At 43.2% G+C, this 23,965-nt stretch overlaps 2 pseudogenes; one reads left to right on the plus strand and one right to left on the minus strand.

The window, feature by feature from the left end:
• Positions 1–483: 483 nt before the first annotated feature.
• On the plus strand, positions 484–2,644 carry LOC138986935 (testis-specific Y-encoded protein 1-like; annotated as a pseudogene).
• Positions 2,645–13,269: 10,625 nt separating this feature from the next.
• On the minus strand, positions 13,270–23,186 carry LOC138986936 (zinc finger protein 280B-like; annotated as a pseudogene).
• Between the last annotated feature and the right edge of the window lie 779 nt (positions 23,187–23,965).

The following is a 23,965-nucleotide window of genomic DNA, read 5'->3' on the forward strand; positions in this document are numbered from 1 at the left end:
TTGCGGAGCAGGAACCCGTGGTTGGAATTTCCAGAGCCAGGTCAATGACAGCGCCTGGGGCTACCCCAGCCACATGCAAAACCCTCTACATTCCTGGGGCAGAATCTGGCCACGTCGGGGCACTGGAGCACAGGAACCGCGAAAGATGCCCTCTGGTCTAGGGGCATGTCCATAAGGGTGCCGCCCACTACCCTCTCCGCCTTTGGTCTAGATTTGGGAAAGGAGCCTGTGCGTGGCTCACAGCCTAGGCTCCTGCCTGTTTTCCGCTGATGTCCCAGGGCCCGTTCACCCTGGCCTGGGCGGTGCGGCACCCCTTTCCTTGGCCTCACGCCATCCCCAACACACCAATCCCCGCCTCCCGACGATCCCCCTCACTCCTCACCCCCAAAGAGCTAGTGGGTCCCACAGGTTTACTGCAGCCTGGGCCGCCATTATGCACCATTGTGTGTGCTGATATATCGTGTCCCTTCACATCTGCCCCAGCTTGGGCCAAGAGGAGCGTGAGAGGCAATCAAAGGAAGGCGGGAGCGTCCTGGAACCCCCGACCTTCTTAGCTGTGAGCCCCAGTACTCAGGAAGAAGCCCCCACCCCTCATCCCTGGATCTGCCATCCTGATGCTGTGTGCAGCTGGAACCTTGCAACCACCAGTTGTCATGCCAGGTGAAGAAGCCATCCTCTTTAGGGTGGAGGCAGTGCAAGACAGCAAGACCCTGGTGGACGGAGATGTGGCAGGTATTGGGTGGAAGTTCCAGCTGCTTGCAGAAGACATCATGGAAGAGGTGGAGGCTGTGGCAGATGAGCAGCGGGAACAGTGGTCCTCCCAAGAGCTGGAGGAGAAGACGGTGGAGGAGCAAGGCCAGGACAGGCCGGGAGGCCCGAGTGAGCACCAAGTACTAGATGTCCTGAAGGCACTGGCCGCCCTGCAGGTGGAACTGAGCTCTGAGCGTGAGCAAAACCACAGGGCCTACCATCAGAGGAGGAAGCATCACTTGGCTTGGGGGAGTGCCATCATCCAGGGCATCCCTGGCTTCTGAGCCAAAACTGTATCCTTTCTGCTGCTCCTTTGGGTCTGCTGCTCATGAGGAGGAGGAGATGGGGCAGGAGCAGGAGGAGGGGGAGGGGCGAGGGCACAGGAAGGGCACTGGAGGCCCCTGAAAGAAATGTGGTCCTGGGCAATTGGCAAGCTCCAAAGGCCCAGCCGAGTAGGATTTGGGCAGGGCTACATATGTACACGTTGCAGCCATACCTTTGAGTGTCTCCTTCAGGCCTGCATCTGAGGAGGAGCAGCGTCTGAGGCCTCCAAGTCAGGAATGACCAGAGATGGTACACAAGAGCAGCATCGGCACACAGTTATTGCTGTAAATGTGGGTGATCCTGGCATATAGCTGAGACATGTGAGTCATTCATATACACACACACACACACACACACACACACACACACACACACACACACACACACACACACACACACACACACAACCCCTTTGCTTTCAAACACGGATTGTCACAGGACTGCAAATCTGACCATGTAAGCAGTGACATGCCACTACCCAGCATACACAGGTCTGGAGGAGAACAGTAGTGGTCAGAAATAGCCCCTGCTTGGAGAATGCAGACCACCTCAGATGCACACAACAAGGGGCCCAGAGCCATGAGCCTGTCTGATGGTATGGCAAAGCCTGATGACATCAGTGGTGGCCAGGTAACAGGCAGTACCCAGCTCCTTGCAGATGCCTTTTCCAGTATCCTTGTTTCACCCCAGACTAGGACTGATGCTCCTGGCTCTTTTTGGCCTGGCATGTAGCTCCCTGAATGGCTTCTTGACCTAAAGCAGAATATTAGCCACCCTCAAGTTTCCATCATGATCAGCAACCAAGATCAAGACTTTCTCCGCTACATGATAGACTTGAACGTCAGTGAGGGAGACTGAGGAAGGGTGGGTATGGGACCTGGTGGGGAGTGGGAGGATCCTGTTAGCCATGTTGCTGCACTGTGAGACTTTAGAGAGGCGTCGTGGAAGCTGTTAATGCCTGCCTGGGAGGCAAGCTGAGGCCCCTAGAAGTTTGCACCTTTCCCCTCCTCCCTATCCTGGCAGGTGCAGGTGCGGAACCATCTGCAGTCCCCCTGCAAGCTGGTCTTTTCCTTTCAGGACAACTCCTACTTCTTGAACACCATGATCATTAAGGAGTATTACCTTGACATCACTGGTAAAACGTGGCTCCCAGGGTGATGAATGTGGGTGTGCAAGCATGTAGATGCTCCACCTGTGGAGTCCACCCCAGTCTCCCCTGTCTTTCCCCAGGGTACAGGGCATGTCATTCCACTCCAGTCCACTGGTTCTAGGGCTTTGAATGGGGATCCCCCAGCCACAGTCTAGACACCAGGAGCCTTAATTTTCTCAACTGGCTTTCAGGCCACAATGGCCCAGAATCGAACAGGATTGCTGATGTGGGGTTGCTTTGGGCCTGCACAAAGTTGATGATTGATGGTGGAGTTCTTGGCTGCTCATGGGAAGGTTCGGGGCCTGGTCAGCCCTGGGTTGACCTTGCTCGTGTTGCCAGCAGCTCATCAGCAATGACGTGTGGGACGATCCCCTGAAGTACTACCTCAGGGAGGAAGGTTCTTCCATCAGAGATAACTGACAGAAACACATGTGGTGAGGGGGTCTGGAGGTAGGCCCTGAGGGACAGCCTTATCGTAGCCGGGACACTATCCTTTCCCAAATGGGATGCTCAGGCTCATGGAAGCTGGCTGCAGAGCGGGCATTTGGGTTATGCATGTAGCAGGTGACTTGCTGAGACTGGGGGCATGGGGGACTCGGTGTGTCTGTGAGTGAAGTAAGTCTCCCTCAAGTCAGCTATGGTTGCAGTGTGAGAGTCCTAGGTGATACCTAGGTGATACCCTATTCCTCTAGAGTCCTAGAGGCAGGGTGAATTAAGGGTCTGTGTCAGAATCATCCGTCCCTGGGTCCTGCCATCCTCCAGCCTCCTGCTGCTCACTGAGTTTGAGATTAACTGGGCCCTTCACTCCCGCCCCTTACCCTGCAATGGCCTATCATTGAAAGGGCATCCTCTCAGTGGTCCCAATGCACCTGTGTGCTGACTTTGGGATCTTGGGTGAATTTCCACATTCACCACTCGGATCTCACCACCACCACCACACATGCTGAGCTCGAAGTGGCTTCAGGCTGCCTTGGGAAAATCGGATGAATTTGGGAAGAGGTGGACAGGGAGCCCCAAAGGCAGGACATGGTGCCGACTGACACCATCTCCGACATTGCTGGACATGGGCGTCTTCAGCTCCTGAAACACCTGCATTCCCTGTTTGCATTTGTGTCCCCATGCCAAGCATGTGTGTATACACACATGTGCTTGTGTTGGCTGTGTTTATGTGTGTGTTTTTGTGTATCCAGCCCAGGGCAGATGCAGAGATGAAGGCGACAGGAAAGGAGGTGCTGAGTAACCAGAAGAGGAGGCACGAGGCGTTCCCAGTCTGAAGGTGGTTTGTTGCCGTATCTCTGCACTGACCCTGTCCAGGATGGGAATGAAGAAAGGATGGCCAGTGATAACTCCCGACCATGGCTCCAGATATCTGCAATTAGACCAAACACAAAACTCGCTCACCATTTCTACTGTGTTGTTGTGTGTGTTTGGACTGGGAAAAGGGATTCATGGTCTGAGGGTTCACTCAGGGCAAATCAGGTGGGGTGGGACTTTGAAACCACTGCCTATGGATCCCTGAGTCTGGGGGAACACTGCCGGCCTGTTGAAATGGTGGATGTGGCTGTGGCAAGACCCAGGATGGTGAGGAGGCTAAGATTGCCTGCTGCACTGGAGACTTGTTCCACACATGTGAGAAGGAGAACTGGGAAAGGTCCTGGGCCAGTGCTGCCCAGGAGCAGCCCATCAGCCAGCACATTCCCTCCCTGAGTGTGGCACACACTGTGACACAAAATGCGAGACATGCTAAAGTAAGCTGTACCTGCAAACCCACAGGCATTCTAGGAGAGACAGGATGTGAGCGTGGCATGCCTCCAGGCACTTCCAGCCTGCCTCCCTGGCAGTGCAGAAAGGTGAGGAAAGCACAGGTGGTTGTACGTGTTTGACCCTCTGCCCGGATGAGCCTGTGAGGGAGGGAACGGAGTGAGTAAGGAGTAATTGCATGTCCCAAAGGACCTCAGGAGAGTGGGAGACAGGGAAGCCCCTGGGGGCAGTTCGGGGCCTGCTGGTTTTCAGGGTCCAGGGTCTAGGCAATAGCAGTCCTGCCAAAGATACCCCATGGTGCATGCTGAAAGTCCTGACGAGAATTCCTTCTTTCCTCTGGGGTCTTGCCACTGGCTTTGGGGGCCTGAGGGGCAAAAGTGTGCATCTGCATCTGAGAGAATTTGAGCAGTCTCGATGAAGCAAAATCTCTGATTTAGTCATAGGGGATCTGAAACCAGGTGACACTCAGAGGGAAGCTGCATTCCAGGTGACCGTCTTGGACACTCCTGGGCCCAACTTGGGGCTGGCTTCCTTGGCATGTGGGCTGTGTAGGCAAGCAGAGATGCGTGACTGTAGGGAGTCCTACCTGGGCCTAATGAGAGCAACTGCAAGACAGTCTTGACATTTAGCAAATCACTGTGGCCTGGGTGGTTCAAGCCCTCTTGGTACCTTTGAGCTAGAAAAGCTGCTTTCTGCCCAAGGGAGGCATGAGCTGTGGGCCCAGAAAGGGAAGGTTTTGCAGGGCATCATCTGTTCGGGGACTCCGTGTTCATGGGTACTGTTAAACAGAAGGGAGGACGTGTAGGGATGCCACCTTACCTTTATGGTCTCAGGTTCCAATCTTTGTATCTGAAGAGACCCTGTATCCATGTGCACCTTTCTCACAACATTGGATAAGACCCAGGCCTATCACAGTCTCTTGGGGCTCTTGGAGGCTCTTTGGCCTTTTCCTGCTACATGGAGTTAGCACTTGGGGGCACATGTAGACAGGAGCACACAGAAAGCTACACGGAGAGAAAGAACAGAGGGCCTCACTCAGAATGTTGTTGGCCATAAAGGGTTGTAGGCTAGCAAGAGGGGCACAACATTGACAAGGAATGACCTAGATAGGTGCACACCGAGAGAGCGGTTCTCCAAGTCAGCTGAGCCCAAAGGTCCTTGTTTTCTGTCCCCACATGGATCAGACCAATGTGACTGGTACTGTGAAGCTGTCCAAGGTGATGGGAGAATGCAGAACGTAGGCGCATGTCATACAGCTGTTCATGGCGAGTGCTTCCAACCCTGCTCGCTGCTCTGCAGGTCAGTCCGTGTCACTAGCAAATGCCAAGATTTTGTAACCTTTGAGGATAAGTCACAGAGTTAGATGGAGAAGGCAATGGCACCCCACTCCAGTACTCTTGCCTGGCAATTCCCATGGACAGAGGAGCCTGAGAGGCTGCAGTCCTATGCAGGGGTGGCGAAGAGTCGGACATGATTAAGCGACTTCCCTCTCACTTTTCACTTTCATGCATTGGAGAAGGAAATGGCAACCCACTCCAGTGTTCTTGCCTGGAGAATCCCGGACGGGGGAGCCTGGTGGGCTGCCGTCTATGGGGTCACACAGACTCAGACTTGACTGAAGTGACTTAGCAGCAGTAGCAGCACAGAGTTAGAAGTGCAAGGTGACATGATTAATTAACAAGCGAAAGGAAACAACCAGGACAAAGAAAGTTACTTTTTCGTTGTGAGCACAAAGGTGCTTACCAAAATTCATATTCCTAGAGAAGAAACCTTGTCATTCTGCACGTGTGCAAGTTTCCTCTCAGGGATGTTACTGTGTACACGTACATGTGTGTGCACACATGCGCATAGAAGTCCCTGCCAGTATGCTTGTGAGTATGAGCTTCCGGAATTGACCTAGCCAGGTGATGGAAGTTGGATAGCAAAAAAATGAAGATCTTAGAGAAAGGTACATAAACTCTGGCCAGCAGAAGCACTGAAGCCAGGGATTCGATCCCCTTTATCTCACTGAGCAAACACGTTCTAAGTGGGATCACAGGGGTGCACCCAGGATGTGTGGCAGAAAGTAGTGGCAGGAAAAAAGAGTCTGGGGAGTGTGCAGAGAAAAGTCCACTACATCTGCAGTTTATGAAAAGTAGAAAATGTACCAGGAAGGAGAAACTGTACTTAATTAATTGAGATATCTAGCTAAGGAGATTTCCAGCCAAACAGCCAAAAGTGCTTCCTGATTTCTTCTTGCTGCCTATAGTAAAATATAAAGGGAAATTTAAAAAAAAATATTTAAGAGAAAGACTATTAAAAAATAAGACAAAACTTGCTGAATGGGAAATTTTCTAGTCTTTTAACATGACAGAGGATGCTAAAATTAATGGCTCTCAAGCAAGGTTCTATCCAGGGCATTGAGATAAGGTGGTCTAAACATAACATTTTATAGCACCTATACATCAATTCTTATTCTTATTCCTTTATTTATTTTTAATAAAGGTGGTCTAAAGATGAGTGTGACTGTAAAATTCTTTGTTAAGCCTCAGAAAGCTGGAAGGGGATGCTTCATGGCATTATTTAGGCAGGCCAATGCCCTCCAAAGAGTTTAGGGGTGTCATTCAGAGATCATATCAGTCACACAATAAGACTTCTACCAGGTTTCAGGGTGTTATCCCTCAGCTATCTCAGCAGAAAACCAAGACAGACTAGGCCTTATTATGAAGACATGTGTGATGGTGGCTTTGGAGTGGGGTGCTTTGCCATGAAAACCAATAAGACTATCAGGAGACACACCAAGTTTTTAAAATAACATATTTAAGTTCAGATTGGACTGAAAGGACCAGCAATAGTACAAAATAAGAGACCTGTGGACTTCTACCTTCGACAAGCAGAAAGAAGGCTAGGGAGACTGTTTCACTGTAACCATATACTATCCACCTTTCATGCAATGGAATCATGTCAGAGGGCAGAATTAAAAATTCAGAGACTGAAGCCTAGGAAGTTTCCAGGCCTTAAATCCTAATCAAAGGACTGCCAACAAGAACCTGTGGGATTTCAGAACTGCTACTGTTGACTCCTATCTCCCCTCCCCTTTCTGGAACAGGAGTGTCTATGAAGGTTATCTATGCCTGACCCAGCACTGTATGTTGGCTGTGAAATGAGCAGATTAACTCATCTCTTTTGCTCACAGATCATCAGGTCTACAGGAACTACACTTGTATAATTTGAACTGATGTGTTGGAGATGACTTGAGAGTCTCATGGACTGCAAGGAGATCAAACCAGTCAATCCTAAAGTAAAGCAGTCCTGCATATTCATTGGAAGGACTGATGCTGAAGCTGCAGCTCCAATACTTTGGCTACCTGATGCGAAGAAGTGACGCATTGGAAAAGACCCTGACGTGGGAAAGATTGAAGGCCGGAGAAGGGGACGGCAGAGGATGAGATGGTTGGATGGCATCACCAACTCAATGGACTTGAGTTTGAGCACGCCTCTGGAGTTGATGGTGGACAGGAAACCCTGGCGTGTGGCAGTCCATCGGGTTGCAAAGAGTAGGACACAACTGAGCGACTGAACACTTGAGATAGTGCCCAAGTGCACCCTGGTCCATATCTGGACCTGACTTAGATGACAAGGTCCTGAACTTCAAGTTAATGCTGTAATGGACAAATTATTTGAAAGCATTTGCAGGAAAATGCATTTTGGACATACAAGTATGTAAACAATTTGTGGCCATGGGTGTACCATGGGTTTTAAAGTATGTCCACAAGTCCTTTCCTTCAAGGGTGGACCTTATACTCCCCTTTACATGTTGTTGGCTGGACTTAGTGGCTCATTTCTAATGTTAGAATATTGTAGAAATGAAAATGAAGTGTCTGACTATGCCTTTTAGGTCATAAAAGGCACTGCAGCCTCCTTGCTCATCCTCTATTAATTAATATAGTTGGTATATAGAAAAAATAAGTAGTGGCCTTGGTGTTAGTAACTTTAGACCCTTAAGGTAATAAATTCTTTCCTTTGTTGTAAACCCATTACACATCCACCTATAGGAATGCAATTTTATCTTTGGAAGATGGCCAAACCTCAAAATAATTACTCTTAGAGAAAATAAGTCTTTGTTGATAAGTCCTTGTCAAGAGTCATAAAATGTTAATAGGCCTTCTGGACAGAAGATGATGTAAATCACCTAAACCATTTGTATATGATAAATTTGCAGGAAAGAAACCCTGGTTTTTGATAAGGATCAAAAACTGCTGACTTTGCATCCCCTATTATCCTCTATGTGTAACTTAGGTATATAAGCCCCTGTTAAAAATAAAGCTACAGGCCTTGCTCACCAATGCTTAGTCTCCCCATGTCATTCTTCCTTTAACTTCTGGCTGAAGTCTCCATCTGGAGTCACGGATGTCCTCTGCCACCATTTATTTGCCTGGGCTTCTAAGACCCACTCGAGAAGGTGTCTAAGGTGTGGGGCACCTTCCGCTATTCGAGAGGGCACCTGTGGCCTCCGTGGTCAGAGCTAACCCTTGGTGTCACGGGTTATATTGATTTTCCACATAAATCAAGCTACTCAGCCTCTTTTATCCACTGAATTTTCCTACTGAGCTATCCTCATTCTATTACTCTTTATATCTCTAATTAGCATATAAATAGTCGCTCTAGGCCGTATCTCCTTCAAATACCCTGGATCAGCCAGGGCTGCACCCCGCAGGTGGTGCCTGAGACAGGTCTTTGAAGGTAAGCTCCTAAAGCAATTTGGGTCATCAGCCCTATTGCTCCCGTTCTCAGAACAACTGGGTCACCAGCCCTCTTGTTCCCCACGGAGCAGTTTTGGGTCATCAGCCCTACTGCTCCTCCCTTGGAACAGTTTGATTCATCAGCCTACTGTTCCTCCCCGGAACAATCTGGGTCATCACCCCTATTGTTCTTCCAGCTTTTTATGATGGCTAGGACCCCACTCAAGGGTGCCAGAGACCCCCCCCCCTTGGTAGGATAGACAGGGCGAGAGGAGTGCGAAATGTTGAAAGTGTTAAAGAGTTAGACTTAAAGAGAGAAAAAGAGTTTCTGAAGTTAAAAGGCCAAAGAAAAACCTGATCTTTTGATAGCTTAAAGCAAAATCTTTTACTATACTTAATTTTCTGACATGGGTAACACTGAATCAAATGAAAGACAGCTTTTTATAGGAGTAATCTTACAGTTATTAAATAAAAAAGAGGAATCAAAGTTAAAAAATCTGCCATTCAATCATTTTTTTCATTTGTACAAGAGCACTGTCCCTGGTTTCCAGACGAAGGCTCTGTTAACTTAGATGTCTGGGGAAAAGTAGGAAAACAGCTAAAAACTTACCATGCGAACATGGCTCAGAAAAGGTGCCTAATGACGCCTTTTCCTTATGGAATATCATTAGAGATGTCTTAGACCCTGCCCTGATTCAGAAAAAGTACATCTTAAAAGGGATAGTGAAGAAAATGTTGTAGCTAAACCTTCCCTGAATCTAAAAGAGTAACTTTTAAAGAGGAAAATGAGGTCGAAACTGTAGTTAAACCTGAGGAAAATGAGAAAAGCGAAGACCCGCCTGACTATCGGCAACTAAGAAAAATGTTAGCAGCCATGACTACTCAGGAACAACTTAAAGATAGGGATGAAAAACAAGATCAGCCTTACCCAAAATAAAAGAGAATTTAGGCGAGATAACACTTAAATATCACTCTGATGGAGATCGGGATCTCTTAAACAAAGATGGCCCAAAAGGCTTAAGAGAAACTTCCCTGTCAGGCCATCAGCTCCAAAGAACTTAAGGGAAACGTCTCCCATCACACCATATGTCCCTAGTGATTCCCAAGAGACCTTCCGAGTTAATCCATATGTAACCTTTGGATATCAAACAGTTCAAAGAGGTCCAGAGTACAGAGCAGAGAATGTGCAACCTATGCCATTGCCACCTCCCATACCACCTCCTATACCACCTCCCATACCATGCCGTACAGGTCCTATTAAACCTGCATTATTACTGCCACCTCCCTATCGAAGTGGGAAAATTCCAAAATCGATCCCACAGAGACGGGCCTCTTCTGCTCCTGGCGAAATTCGATCCCCAGCTTCAGGCTTGTTCCCTTTAATTTTTGACAATGATGAAAGAAAACAAAAGGCTATCAACTGGGAGCCTGTTTCTTTTCAATTGGTAAAATAACTTAAAACGCATGTATCTCATATGGGCCTAAAGCCCCATATATGATGCAGCTAGTAGAAAATTTAGCAGGTCAATGCTTAACACCTAGAGAATGGAAATCAATTGCCAGGGCCTGCCTGTCCATAGGACATTTTATACTTTGAAATCTGAATATGATGATCTCGCTCATATATATGCTTTTTCTAACCAAAATGGAGACTTTAAACATATCACTGAACCTATACTACTTGGACAGACCGACTACCCCTCGTATGATGAACAGATGAAATTAGATAGGACTGCTATACAACAGGTGGCTGATTGTGCCTTTTCTGCCTGGCGCTCATTGCCTGATGGTAAAGCATAAGGTACCTCTTTATCTGATATTAAACAAAAGTGAGAAAAGCCATTTGAAGACTTTGTCTCATGACTCTCAGAAGCTGTCCAGAGAATGTTTTCTGATTCTGAGGCAGCTGAACTGTTAACAAAACACTTGGCCTTTGAAAATGCTAATTCTACCTGCCAGGCCATATTGAGCCCTGTTAGAAGAACTGGAACTTTAATTGATTATATGAAACAGTGTGCAGATGTAGGATCATCAATGCTACAGGGTGTTGCTATAGCTGCAGCGATAAAGGAAACTCTTATCAGCAGGCAGTCCAATCTTTTTACTAACAAAAATAAGCCATCACAAGGTGATCCCAATAACTAAGGCAGGAATGCATTCCCTGGAACTTGTTTTTCTTGTGGCCAGACGGGACACACTTTTCATGACTGCCCTCAAAGACCACCCGGTTCTTATCTGCCTAATCCGCCCAACTGGCTGTGTCTGTTCCATAAAATCCTGCCCCACTCCCCATTAATCCTAGATCTCTTTGCCCTCACTGCCAGAGAGGATATCACTGGGCAAGGGACTGTAGGTCAAGATTTCATAGAAATGGAGCCTTTTAGGCCCCAACCAGCAGTCGGAAAATGGGTTGAGGGGCCAGCCCCAGGCCCTGACAATGATTGGGGCAGTCTCACTGAACCCATTCATTCCCTTCATCCCGTCAGAGAGCTCATCAGAGCAACCTCAGGCAGTGCAGGACTGGACCTCAGTTCCACCACCTCAACAGTATTAATACCAGATAGCCCCACTATAAAAATCCTAGAGGAGTTAAAGGTCCATTACTGACAGGCCTGGTAGGAATTATACTAGGCAGAAGTTCCTTAGCTATACAAGGTCTTACAATTATTCCTGGAGTAATTGACTCAGATTATACAGGAGAAATTCAGATAATGATTTCACCCCTGACTAAAACTTTCCAAATACATCAGGGACAGAGAATAGCCCAACTTTTACTTTTGCCTTATCATAATGCAATTGGGCAAACAGCCACCCAAAATGAAAGACAGGACAAAGGATTTGGGTCTAGTGACATGGTTTTTGGGTAACAGAAATTACTAAAAAGCGTCCTATGAAATCTATTTTTGTCAGTGGCAAGTCTATTGAAGGGCTATTAGACACAGGAGCAGATGTTTCCTGTATTTCTGGGAAAGATTGGCCCAATTCTGGCCCACACATACTACTGCAAATAACTTAGTGGGCATCGGGAGAGCTCCTACAGTAGCTCAAAGTGCAAAAATTTTAGACCGGCAATTTGAGGATACCCGTGGAACATTCCAACCGTATGTGATTCCTTCGCTGCCCTTCTCGCTGTGGGGAGAGATGTGCTGTCTCAAATGGGCATGTTACTTTTTAGCCCTGATGATAAAGTAACTTTTCAAATGCTGCAAATGGTCTATGACCCTTCAAAAGGGTTAGGTAAACAGCAGACAGGAATAATTGAGCCAATTTGCCCTGCTCCTCTAAAGTTCCATGCTGGATTAGGGTATCCAAATTTTGATGGAGGCCATTGTTTTTGCTGCCGACCCCATTACTTGAAATCTCAGGACCCGGTGTGGGTAGAACAATGGCCTCTGACTAAAGAAAAACTACTGACAGCCAAAGCGTTAATTTCTGAACAACTAGAATTGGGACATATTGAGACCTCCAATAGCCCCTGGAATACTCCTAAATTTGTTATTAAGAAAAAATCTGGCAAGTGGCGACTTTTACAAGATTTAAGAGCTATTAATGCCACTATGGAAGATATGGGAGCCTTACAATCTGAGCTTCCTTACCCAGTAGCCATCCCAGAAGGATATAATATTATTGTAATTGATTTACAAGACTGTTTTTTTCACCATCCCCTTAAATGCTGAGGATAAAAGCGATTTGCCTTTAGTTTACCAGCAGAAAATTTTAAACAGCCTTATTTAAGGTTTCAATGGAAAGTGTTGTCCCAGGGAATGAAAAATAGCCCTACTTTATGTCAAAAATTTGTTAATGCAGCTATAGAAGATATTAGGGCTAAATATGAACAACTGTATATGATTCACTATATGGATGATATTTTAATAGCATACCCTGATAGAGCTCATTTACAAACTGTTCTCCAGGATTTGACTCAGGCTTTAACAGACAGAAGCTTTAAAATTGCCCCAGAGAAAATTCAAGTCAATCCGCCCATAACTTACTTAGGATGGGTTATCAATTCAGAAACTGTGACTCAAGCCCCATTAAAATTGAGAAAAGATCACCTTGTTACTTTAAATGAATATCAAAAATTTTGGGGTGGCATTAATTGGATCAGGCCTTATTTAAAATTAACTACTGCTGAATTAAAACCTCTTTTTAACATTTTATGCAGGGATCCTGATCCAACTTCTAAGAGACAATTAACTGCTGAGGCTCAGGAGGCCTTAGAAAAAGTGGAAGCAGCTTTATCTGATAGCTATGTTAAAAGAGTTAATTTACAAACAAATTGGCAATTCCTCTGCCTAGCTACTCCAACAGCACCTACGGGTGTTTTAAATTAAACATAATACAGGCATCCCTTATAATCCACAAGGACAAGCCATTGTGGAAAGAGCACATCAAACGTTAAAAACCCAAATTCAAAAACTAAAAGAAAGGGAGTTTAAATATAGTTCTCCCCATCACCTCTTGCAACATGCTCTTTTTGTAATAAATATTTTAAATACTGATTCGGCTGGAATGACTGCAATGCTTCGCCATTAGTGCCAAGAGCAATTGAATGCAAAACCATTAGTTAAATGGAAGGATCTCCTTCCGGACAATGGAAAGGTCCCGACCCATTGTTAACCAGCGGTCGAGGATATGCTTGTATTTTTCCACAGGACACAGATTCTCCAGTTTGGGTTCCGGATAGATTGATTCGCCATGTCTCAGCCTCTCGGATACTGGGTTCCACGGCTGCCGCGACCTGAAAGAGGAAAGGGCTTCCTCTGCTTCGCTCCCCCGCCAACACGGGAAACACCAATGACATCGGAGCAACTGACATCAGGATCCCAGATGAACAGGGAACGGATCCGCCACCAAACAGATGTCTCAAGTTCACATACAGGATATTGCTCCCCTGATCCTTTGCCTCACAAAAGGAGGTCAGGCCGCCTGACTCAGGCGACCCGGAATGCCTCCATACCTACTTGGGGACAAATAAAAACACTGCCATCAGGCACAGGGAGTAACCTCTTTGCAGGGCTCTCCAACCTCCCTGAGAAGATGTTTATTGCTATGCTTGCCTTATTATCATGCCAGGTAAGCGCCTCCTACCTCATTCCTGAAAAGTATTGGGCTTACTTCCCAGACCCTCCAACCTTTCAAGTAGTTACCTGGAACAGTGACCCCCTCACGGGTCCACACAAACCAGCCTCAGTTACTGGGAGGGTCATATACTTCCTATACCACAGACTAATATCCTATTAATTTCAATTTTACCTTCAGGGAATAGCAGACGACCTTCCTGTTTTTCCAACTTCCCCAGTGATATAGAAAGCTTTATTATTCCCCCTAAAGAAGGATGTGTCGGAGCCTCTAAAAGGCAGTTCTGACTCATTCTCCAGCCTCAGGTATTGAATGTAGAGGGCATCTAGCACTTTGGATTTTACAGGCTCGTATGCCTGGGGCCCTGATCCCCACGAATTTATAATCCATAGACCCCCTCCTGGATATCCAAGTTGTTATAATACGAGGCTTCAGATGCCATATGGAACACCATAGATGATCGTGCAGGGTATCCGATTTGGAAATCTTGTACTTATCATTTAAGAGCTGATTATAGAATACCGGAGGAGGGAATTACATGATTCAAGATTGAGTAACTCAGACCTAGATAGGAGCCCATTGCCCCTTGATGACTTTCCCAGCAGATTTTATAATTGGAAGAAAGATTTGGTTTCTTGGACATTAAGCATTACTAGATGGCATAATAATCAATTTGTTTCACCTATATTGTCTTATACAACTAAGAACAGAACCTCTTGGCAGCCAGAAATTTGAAGGCCCATGCTGCCACTGCTCGCATTTCCTTATTTCGTCCAAATAGCAATTCTACTTATTCTGTTTTAGCTTGTGTACCCTCACCTTATGTTCTTCTCTTTACTAATGACTCCAAAAGATTAAATGTACACATTAAGTATTCAGGTGGACCTAATATAGTAACTTGTGAACAATGTATGCTTTCATCTTGTTTGACCCCCAATATAATGTTTGTTCTTTTGTTGTGTTGAAATGCCCACCCTATCTCATGATACCTGTGTCTCTGCATTCTTATTGGTATGATAATTACGGTCTTGCTGTGTTACAACAACTGCAGGATTTAATGAGAACACGACTGTTTGTGGGCTTACTTATCTTGGGAATAGCAGCTTTGATAAGTGCAATTACTTCTGTTACTGTGGCAGCAATATCATTGACTCAACAAGTACATACTGCTCAGTATGTTGATTCTATGTCCAAAAATGTTTCTTTAGCATTGGCAACACAGGAAGCTATAGACAGAAAATTAGAAATGAGGGTAGACGCCCTAGAGGAAGCAGTAATACATATTGGGACTGAATTACAGGCTTTAAAGGTGAAAATGGCATTGTCCTGTCATGCTGACTACCGGTGGATATGTGTAACACCCTGAAAGTAAATGAGACAGATTTTGACTGGGAAAAGATTAAAACCATATTTCAGGTATCTGGAACAGCTCTGATGTAGGTTTAGACTTAGGGAAACTTCACAATCAAATAGCAACCATGGAACACTCCCGATTAGATTTTACTGCCACTGGAACAGCAAATGATTTCTTCCATACTTTCTCTAACTACATTTCAGGAAAAAATATTCTGTCTACCTTCCTTAGCTATGCTCACGGTGGCTGTTTTAATTCTGCTTCTAATAATCATTCTTCCTTGTATTGTCAGGATTCTTCGGCAGAGCATTCAGAGGCTCATGACTGAGCTACATCTGGCTGTTTTAAGAAATAAAAGGGGGAGATGCCGGGAGCCGGCAAGAGACATTCCACTCGTGACAAAAGTCATGGGGAAGGAGGCTCGGCATACGCAAAGGCAGGATCGAGCCTCAGGAGTCCCCGGATATTCTTGAGCATCTACCCCAAAAACCAGAGTCTGCCTACTTTATTGCTTTATGCTGTCACCTCTGATTTTACTGGGGCTGTCCCCACCACCATCTCGCTCTCTCTGTCAAAGAGTTAACTTACAGCTCCAATTAATACCATTCCTGGGCAATTAGGAGTGTTTAAACCCAAACCCGTCAGATGGGTCTCTAACTCGCCTGACAAGTTTACCTGGACTCCTACAGCTACACATACAATTGTTTACAGTCGCCCAGCCTCGAGAGGCACAGGAAGCTTAAGATATTCAAACAGCTTAGAACCTCTCAGAGAGTTAGGAACTGTCAGAATAAACTAGTAAAGGATTTCATTGATGAGCCAATGCTTGTTGTCAAGTTTTTACATCCCTTGAATTGTATCCTTGAATGTGTATTAATTAATATAGTTGGTATATAGAAAAAATAAGTAGTGGTCTTGGTGTTAGTAACTTTAGACCCTTAAGGTAATAAATTCTTTCCTTTGTTGTAAACCCATTACACATCCACCCTATAGGAATGCAATTTTATCTTTGGAAGATGGTGCCAAACCTTAAAAATAATTACTCTTAGAGAAAATAAGTCTTTGTTGATAAGTCCTTGTCAAGAGTCATAAAATGTTATTAGGCCTTCTGGACAGAAGATGATGTAAATCACCTAAACCATTTGTATATGATAAATTTGCAGGAAAGAAACCCTGGTTTTGATAAGGATCAAAACTGCTGACTTTGCATCCCCTATTATCCTCTATGTGTAACTTAGGTATATGAGCCCCTGTTAAAAAGAGTAAGCCATCTTGGAAGGAAATCCACCAGCCCATGTCAAGGCTTCAGATGACAAAAATCTCATGAAAACCTGAGCCAGAACACTCAACTGAATTACTCCTGGATTCCCAACTTTCAGCAGCAGTATGAGATAATATTGTTTTAAGCTGTTGCTTTGGGATAATTTGTTATGCAGCAGTAGTTCATTAATGCACTGCCAACTTTGGTTCATGTCTTTATACCGGGGTGCCTGTCCATTTAGTCTAATCTAAGCTAGATTCTGCTACTTGAGTTTAGAAAACACACTTCACCCTTGATCTGACCACCCTCAGATCAGATCAAATTCTTTATCACTCACTTCAATATCTTATCAGTCTTTCCTAGCCTCAGCAATGATCCTCTCAGTTGAGACAGAATCCACCAGCACCCTTATGGTCGTCTTAATAAGTTTCCATCCACTGACACCCACTCTGTTGTTGTTCATTGCTTTTCAGTCTCCCAGTCTCTCTTTGCTATCACATGGACCCACCCTGTTCCTTAGGAATAAATCCCAGCTGTGTCCCTGCTGGAGTCAGACTTAAACTCAATCTCTCTCCCATATTATAAGACCTCAGCTGTAGTACTCTTACCTTGAATAACGTTTTTCTTACCACCTTTAGGAAGTGTTATGCATCATTTGTTTAACATTTCCAGGTTCTGTTAGTAGGGATTATTCTCAAAGGAATAGTTTTATACTTTTACTTTTTATACTATATTCCTTTGGGGAGCAAATTTCTAGAATGAAAACATTTCATGTTTTTACCGTACAAACAGAAAATACCTTTTAAAATATATTTATATATCTTTAAAAAATGTAGTAATCTGAAAAGGATGTATATATAGACATGCCAGTGTATATACACACATACCCTCAGACCTCCAAGGAAAACTTAATTCTCAGTAAACTATAAATTAAAACATTCAGCCTGCAGGTAGTGAAATTTTTGTAATTAATGTGCCAAAAATCATAGAGAATGAAATTTTAATTTTAAAAATGTATACATGAAACCATCTGGGATTCAGACAAAATAGGTTATTTAAATAAAGTTAGGTCAAGCCCTAAACCATCTAGTTAAAAAAAAAAAAAAAGAAAGAAAGAAAGAAAAGAAATAGCCTCATGTAATAACCTATAATGAAAAATAACCTAAAAATAGATATATTTATGCATAATTAAATCACTCTGATATACATCTGAAACACAACATTGTAAATCAAATATATTTCCATAAAATTTGTAAAGAAAGCTTTTAAAGTATATGATTATAAAGAAAAAATCCTAAACAAAGTAGAAGGTATATATGAATTGAAACAAAAATAGAAAACAACAAAAATAAAACTTGCTGGGATAATAAAACAAGAGCTGCTTCTTAAAAAAAAAAAAAAAAATCAGAAACATTGATACAACTATAGCCAATCTAATAAGGGGAAGAGGAGGTTAATTCCAATACTAGAAATGACACATGGAATGGGATTCTGAGACGGTAATATTCAACCCTGAGTGGAATTACTTTTGCTTCAGGAAAGGTCAAGTCAAACCAAAACCTGGGAAAAGAAAGGGAAGGAAAGAAAGAGGAAGACGGCCATGGGAAGAAAGGAAGAAAAGGAAAGTAAGGGAGAAAGAAAGAAAAGTAAATGTCTCAACAGATGTTGTAAATATCCAATGAAACAATTCTCTTTAAAATCTAAAAACAGAAACAGAAATTCATTAAGCCATATCCTCACTGCCTTTGATGGTACTAAGAACCAGAAAACCCATTTACACATCGCTGTTTAGAATTTCTGGACAACACAATAAGATTATTTAAAAAAAAGAAACAAACAAAAAATGCTATGTTATTTGTAAAAAGATGGACAGCAGAAATAATTTTTCAAAAAACATTTTATTTTTATAAATAGTAATTTTACTGACAATGTTTTGGCCACATTAATAAAACAATAAATTTTACCTGAAAGAACAAGCAAAGTAGACAAGGAAATTCACCAAAGGCAAAGCAAAATAGTCATCTTGACAGATATTCAATACATTTGTAAAAAAACACAAAGTGTCATTGCCTGAAAAAAATAGAGAGGTATCAATAGAAAAAGAGAGGAAGCTCCTGAAAGAACTCAACTCAGTATTAACTATCTTTGTTCTGCAGGCACAGAAACTTACTCAAGTTAATTTTACGAAGCAAAGCCCTGATGTTATTATCTCTTTTCAGGTTTTGTGTGTATGTGTGTCTGTGTGTGAAAATCTAGGAAGTTTAGGCTGGACAGGGAAGAAGAGTGTAGAGACTTAAAGTGCCTTTAAGGAGGAGAAGGAAAAGGAGGGGCGTGAGGATTTCATTGTGTGATTTGAACAGCATTGGTGAAGCTCAAACAAGGGATGTAGCAAGCCATGCAGGCCTAGGGGAAGAGCATTTCCAGAAGAAGAGAATTTGCAAAGTCTTTGGATTGGGAAGAAATGGAATTTGCTTAGGGAAAGCAAGACCAGTGTTGTCAAACACTGGGCAGCAGTGGGGAAAACAGTAGAGTAGAATGACAGAGAATGGAAGAGAGGAAGTAGTCAGGGACCATATCACTGGAAACTTTTCATTTGGCAGTAAATCAACTTGTACTCCTTAGGAGCATACTACAGAGCAAACAACAGTAACAGTGTTGATAATCCTAAGCAACAATAAAAACATATAAATAAAACATTTCATATTTTTACAATAGAAATAGAATAAAGGAGATAAGAATGCAATAGTCTGCACATTTATACATAGTTTTCACCTGAGACCAGAGAACACACACACACACACACACACACACACACACACACACACACACACACTCTTTATACACCTAAAAGCGGTTTAAGCTGACACTTAGCAAAGTGCTTTGGCCCAAGCAAACTAACTGGAAAGGCCTAGTAAAATATTCAAAGTGCAAACCAATCAATCAAGCATTGAGTAAATAAATACAATTTACTTGTGTTTGAATTTACACTCAGGAAATTACCTAAAATGGAGACAAGAGACTCACTACAGCTTAGTCATCTGTAGTCCTTCCACTTTTGTTCTGAGAGGGATGGTAACCCTTTGGTGATTATCACTTTCTAGCATTTTGTGAAAGCTTAGAGGATTTAAATGAATTGTGGAGGCGGGTCGGGGCGGGGTGGGTGGGAAAGAGTGGGGAGAGACAAAGAGGAGGAGAAAGGAAGAGGAAACGGAGAGATTTCTCCTGGCATAGGTCTACAGCCAAGATTCCAGGTTCCTTGAATGGTGCACAGAGATTCTAGGTATCTGTGCCAGAAGTGGAGAAGGTATGGCATTCATCTCCAGGAGGAGACTCAACTCCAGGAACCCACAGAGGAAGCCAAGTGTGCTGATATTCAGGAACCAGTACTTAGAGGGTACACCACAGGTCTGTGAAAGAGCCCTTGGAGATCACACGAAAAAAGGTTTCCACAAGTATAATCACAGACTAGGTAGTTGGATACAGTAGAGGAAGGATGATAACTCTATGACCTGATAATTACTGAAATAAATGAGAAAATTCCTGCACATCAGACTGTGTGAAGTAAGACAGAAACCCAGTATTAGTTTGATAAAATGGGAAATTAAACAAAGAATTAGCTGTTAACTTTAATACATTCGTGCCCAAGGCAAGATAAGATAGAAAACTGAAATCATCACATGTTAAACTAGGGTAAGACACATGTAACTGGAAAATGTAAGGAAAAGTTCTATAGAGGCTTTAATCACCTTTGTATCCACTACATTTACTCTTCTCAGATAACTCCTTTGTAGCTTAAGGGAAAGAGAACTAAATTTAGCTCAATTCATAAACTGAAAAGGTTCCCTGTGTTTGATCCTTTTCAGTTAAAACTATGGGTCCAGTACAAATCAAACTGGATGTCAAGGCTTTTTTCTTGGGGAATCTTAACTTGCTTTACTACTGTGATGGAGACCGATAGGGCTACTTCACTTTGACTAAAGGCCAGCCAAATGGGAAAGGAGATGGAATGAATCAAATTCCCTTTTGATCACTCAACAGGAGGTCCAAAGGCACCAGGCCTCATTCTATTAACTGTCTCTGCTTCTCCAACTGCAGTCAATGATACACAGGTCCTGCTTGATCCTTGCAGGTGCCTCTCACCTAACAGGCATTTTAATGGTTGGCTTCCTTGACATGTACCTGGGCTAGGTAAAGACACTCTCAGACAGTGTTCCTTCTGCCTTGGCTCCATGCCTGGAGTGCATGCATGCCTCTTCCTCTACTGGGACAAGAAGCCACAGCTCTCCACTAACTAAATCCCGTGTCTGGTCCAAACTCACATCATAGTTTCTCCATCAACTTCTCCACATCAGGCTTTCGGAAGCATTTTATCTTAGAACAGCACAACAGAGGCACTTCACAGAGTTCAGCAGCACACAGGACCATACCATAACAAAGCCATTCCAATTTGGCTATATAGTTAATACTGAGATCTTCAAGGCATGAAAAGAGTTGAAAATTTCATTGCTAACCACTCTACAGATTACATGTATAGTGAAGAAGGCAATGGCACCCCACTCCAGTACTCTTGCGGGAAAAATCCTACGGATGGAGGAGCCTGGTGGGCTGAAGTCCATGGGGTTGCTAAGAGTCAGGTATGCCTGAGTGACTTCACATTCACTTTTCATTTTTATACATTGGAAAAGGAAATGGCAACCCGCTCCAGTGTTCTTGCCTGGAGAATCCCAGGGACAGGGTAGCCTGGTGGGCTGCTGTCTTTGGGGTCGCACAGAGTCGAACATGACTGAAGCAACTTAGTAGCAGCAGCAGCAGCAGCAGCAGCAGCAGAGCTTTCGAACTTGCAAATAATGTGAAATACCAAAATACATTGTTACTTTTCCTTTCTCCACCTCTCTCCTTCTCTCTCTCTCTCTCTCACACACACACACACACAGGCACACATAATTTTTACATGTTAAAATACTTATATGAAAAACAGGTACTATATTTTTAAATAACATCTCAATATTTAAACAAAGCTGTACTTCATGTATTTAAAATAAAAACACATAAATTACACATTGGTTTCCCTATATTTGATATTATTGAATAATTCTATAATTTGAATTCTTTGTTTTTAATGGGGTTTTTAACTTTGACTGAAATACTTGCTTCAGACTTATTGAAAGTAGAATTTTTTTTTTTTTTTGACCTCCTACTTTTAGATTTGGGAGATGATGGTTCAGAATCAGATGTGTTCACAGTAATGGATGCTACTTCCACCAATCCTGTTGAAGGGGTTCCAGTGATACCTGAATAAAAATTCTTGTTTCAGGAGGTAATCCTTCTAGATGCTTAGGCTTCTTATACATTTGATGACACTGGGTCTTGTGCTGTCTTTTCTCTTTAAAAGTTAAAAAGTGTAGCCTACATTTGGAACACTGATGAAAACTTTTCCCAGTGCTGTCTATAATGACATATGTATGGTGTTGCAGTTTTAAAAATTTGGAGACAAAACGGGCAAAGTAAACTCTTAATGTTACCATGGTATGCTCTGAAATGTGCATCCACATCTGCAAAGAATGATGATCTGTAACTGCAAACCTGGCATGCATAGGGCATGTCTCCAGGCTTATGATTATCTTTCATGAGCTGTTAGAGAACCCGATCTGTCTCAAAGGACAATTCACAGATTTTACAGACTGCAGAGGGCTCCTGTGAAGTATGGACACTTTCAATGTGACACTGCAGCTGGAAGGGAGTAGGAAACTGGCAGTTGCAGTGCTGGCAGGTGGTGTGGTATTTCCAGCTGTCACCTCTCAGCCTCTCAAGCTCCAAATGGTGCTTCATGTGATTCATAAACTTGACATTTTTTAGAACTTTCAAGCAGCTGAGGCGTTTAAAGGCTGTGTGAGTTTGCGGTTCTGGCTGCCCATCTCCTATATGCTGTCCATAGTAGAAGTCACAGAGTAACACAATCAGATTGCCTTCTGGGATCAACAATCTTGTTTTGACTTGCTACACTTGGAAAGTCAATTTTTGTCAGTCCATTTCCCCCTAAAGCACTTATAGGTTTGCAATGGACATTGTCCTTTGGAAAATGTGTTGGACAAGATTCTCCATTCTGAACATGGCTTAATGAGGTATGAACACTGTCTGGTGTGCTTTGCTGAGTAGTCACTGTTTGAAAAATACCTGGAGGGGACAAAGCTAAAGAATGTTCTCCTATAATTCCATCACTGAGTTTAGGCCTTTTGGGATGTATTGCTATTTGTTTCAGAAGTGGAAAGTCACTTTGATATATGAGCATTTTTATCCATTGCTCCTGCAGTAACTGCTGTTTCTACTGGATGCTGCAATGAACTTGTGAAGGTAAATAAAGAGAACATAACTCTGAAAAGTTTTAGGCACTATTTGTGGTGAAATATTTTTATAGTCCGCTTTGGACAAAGGCTTAATAATAGTAGGACTATCTGTTGATCTTGATTCAGAGACAGAAAGTGGCAAGACAGTCTTTGCTTCTGATGCAGGAGTCACATGACTAACAGGCTGTAATTTCTGAGCATTATCTTTCTTGAAGTGAACATACTTTTTTCTCCTTGAACAAGAATCTGGGGTAACTCTGTTCAGTATGTTTGAAACAACTGGTTTTGAATTTGAGGTCATCCCCACAAAGATCACATCAGCATCTTCATTTACATGTTCCACTCCAAACAAGATCAGTTCAGCATCTTCATCATCTACTTGTTTGGTTTCTCCCTCGCTTTTCTGTGGTTCTGGCTCTTGTTCTTTTTCACGTAACATACATGGTCGTTCCATATTTTAAGTACTTTTTTCTTTTATTCTTGGAGGATGTGGCCACAAGTCCCAGTGCTTCCTTTAAATAAACTGCCACCTAAGTATAAATATATTACATATTAGCTAAGTACGGAACAATATGCTATTTGTTTATCTCCAAAACTCTAGGGGAGTTATAAACACCCTTATCTTACAGATAAGGACATTTAGCATCAAAGAGACTAAATGGCAGCTGAAAAACCTATGACTACAAGTCTACATGACTCGAGAATCATAGCTTTGTCCCATGTTGATTTTAATCTTTTCTATTTAAAAAAAAAAAAAAAAAAAAAAAAAAACACCACTGATCATTAGGTCAAATCACATGTAAAGGACAAATCTTTTTACAAAAGCACTATTTTACACTGTTTAGAAACATGGACTTTGGAGTCAAAGAAGATTAAACTGGAATTCTAAGTTAACCACACACCAGCTGCATCTTTTTTGGCAAATTTATAATTTTTAAATGTGTTTCCGTATCTTAAAGACAAACAAGCTTATTTCCAAGACTTAAGGTTAACAGCTCTTTTTTAAAAGCATCAGCTATTCAATGGCATCTTGTTTTGTAGGAAAATTGAAAAAAAACTTATCTTAAATGCACATTACAACTGATTCACAAATACTAATTTCACAAATATTAATACAGAAAATAGGGCACAAATTCAAAGTATATAGTATCTCTACATAGTTAAGAAACAGCATAATTCAATGTCAAGCACTTAACACAGGCCTAGGAAATTGAGAAT

This window comes from Bos mutus, unplaced genomic scaffold, assembly GCF_027580195.1.
Source record: "Bos mutus isolate GX-2022 unplaced genomic scaffold, NWIPB_WYAK_1.1 CTG279, whole genome shotgun sequence".
Classification (NCBI taxonomy): domain Eukaryota; kingdom Metazoa; phylum Chordata; class Mammalia; order Artiodactyla; family Bovidae; genus Bos; species Bos mutus.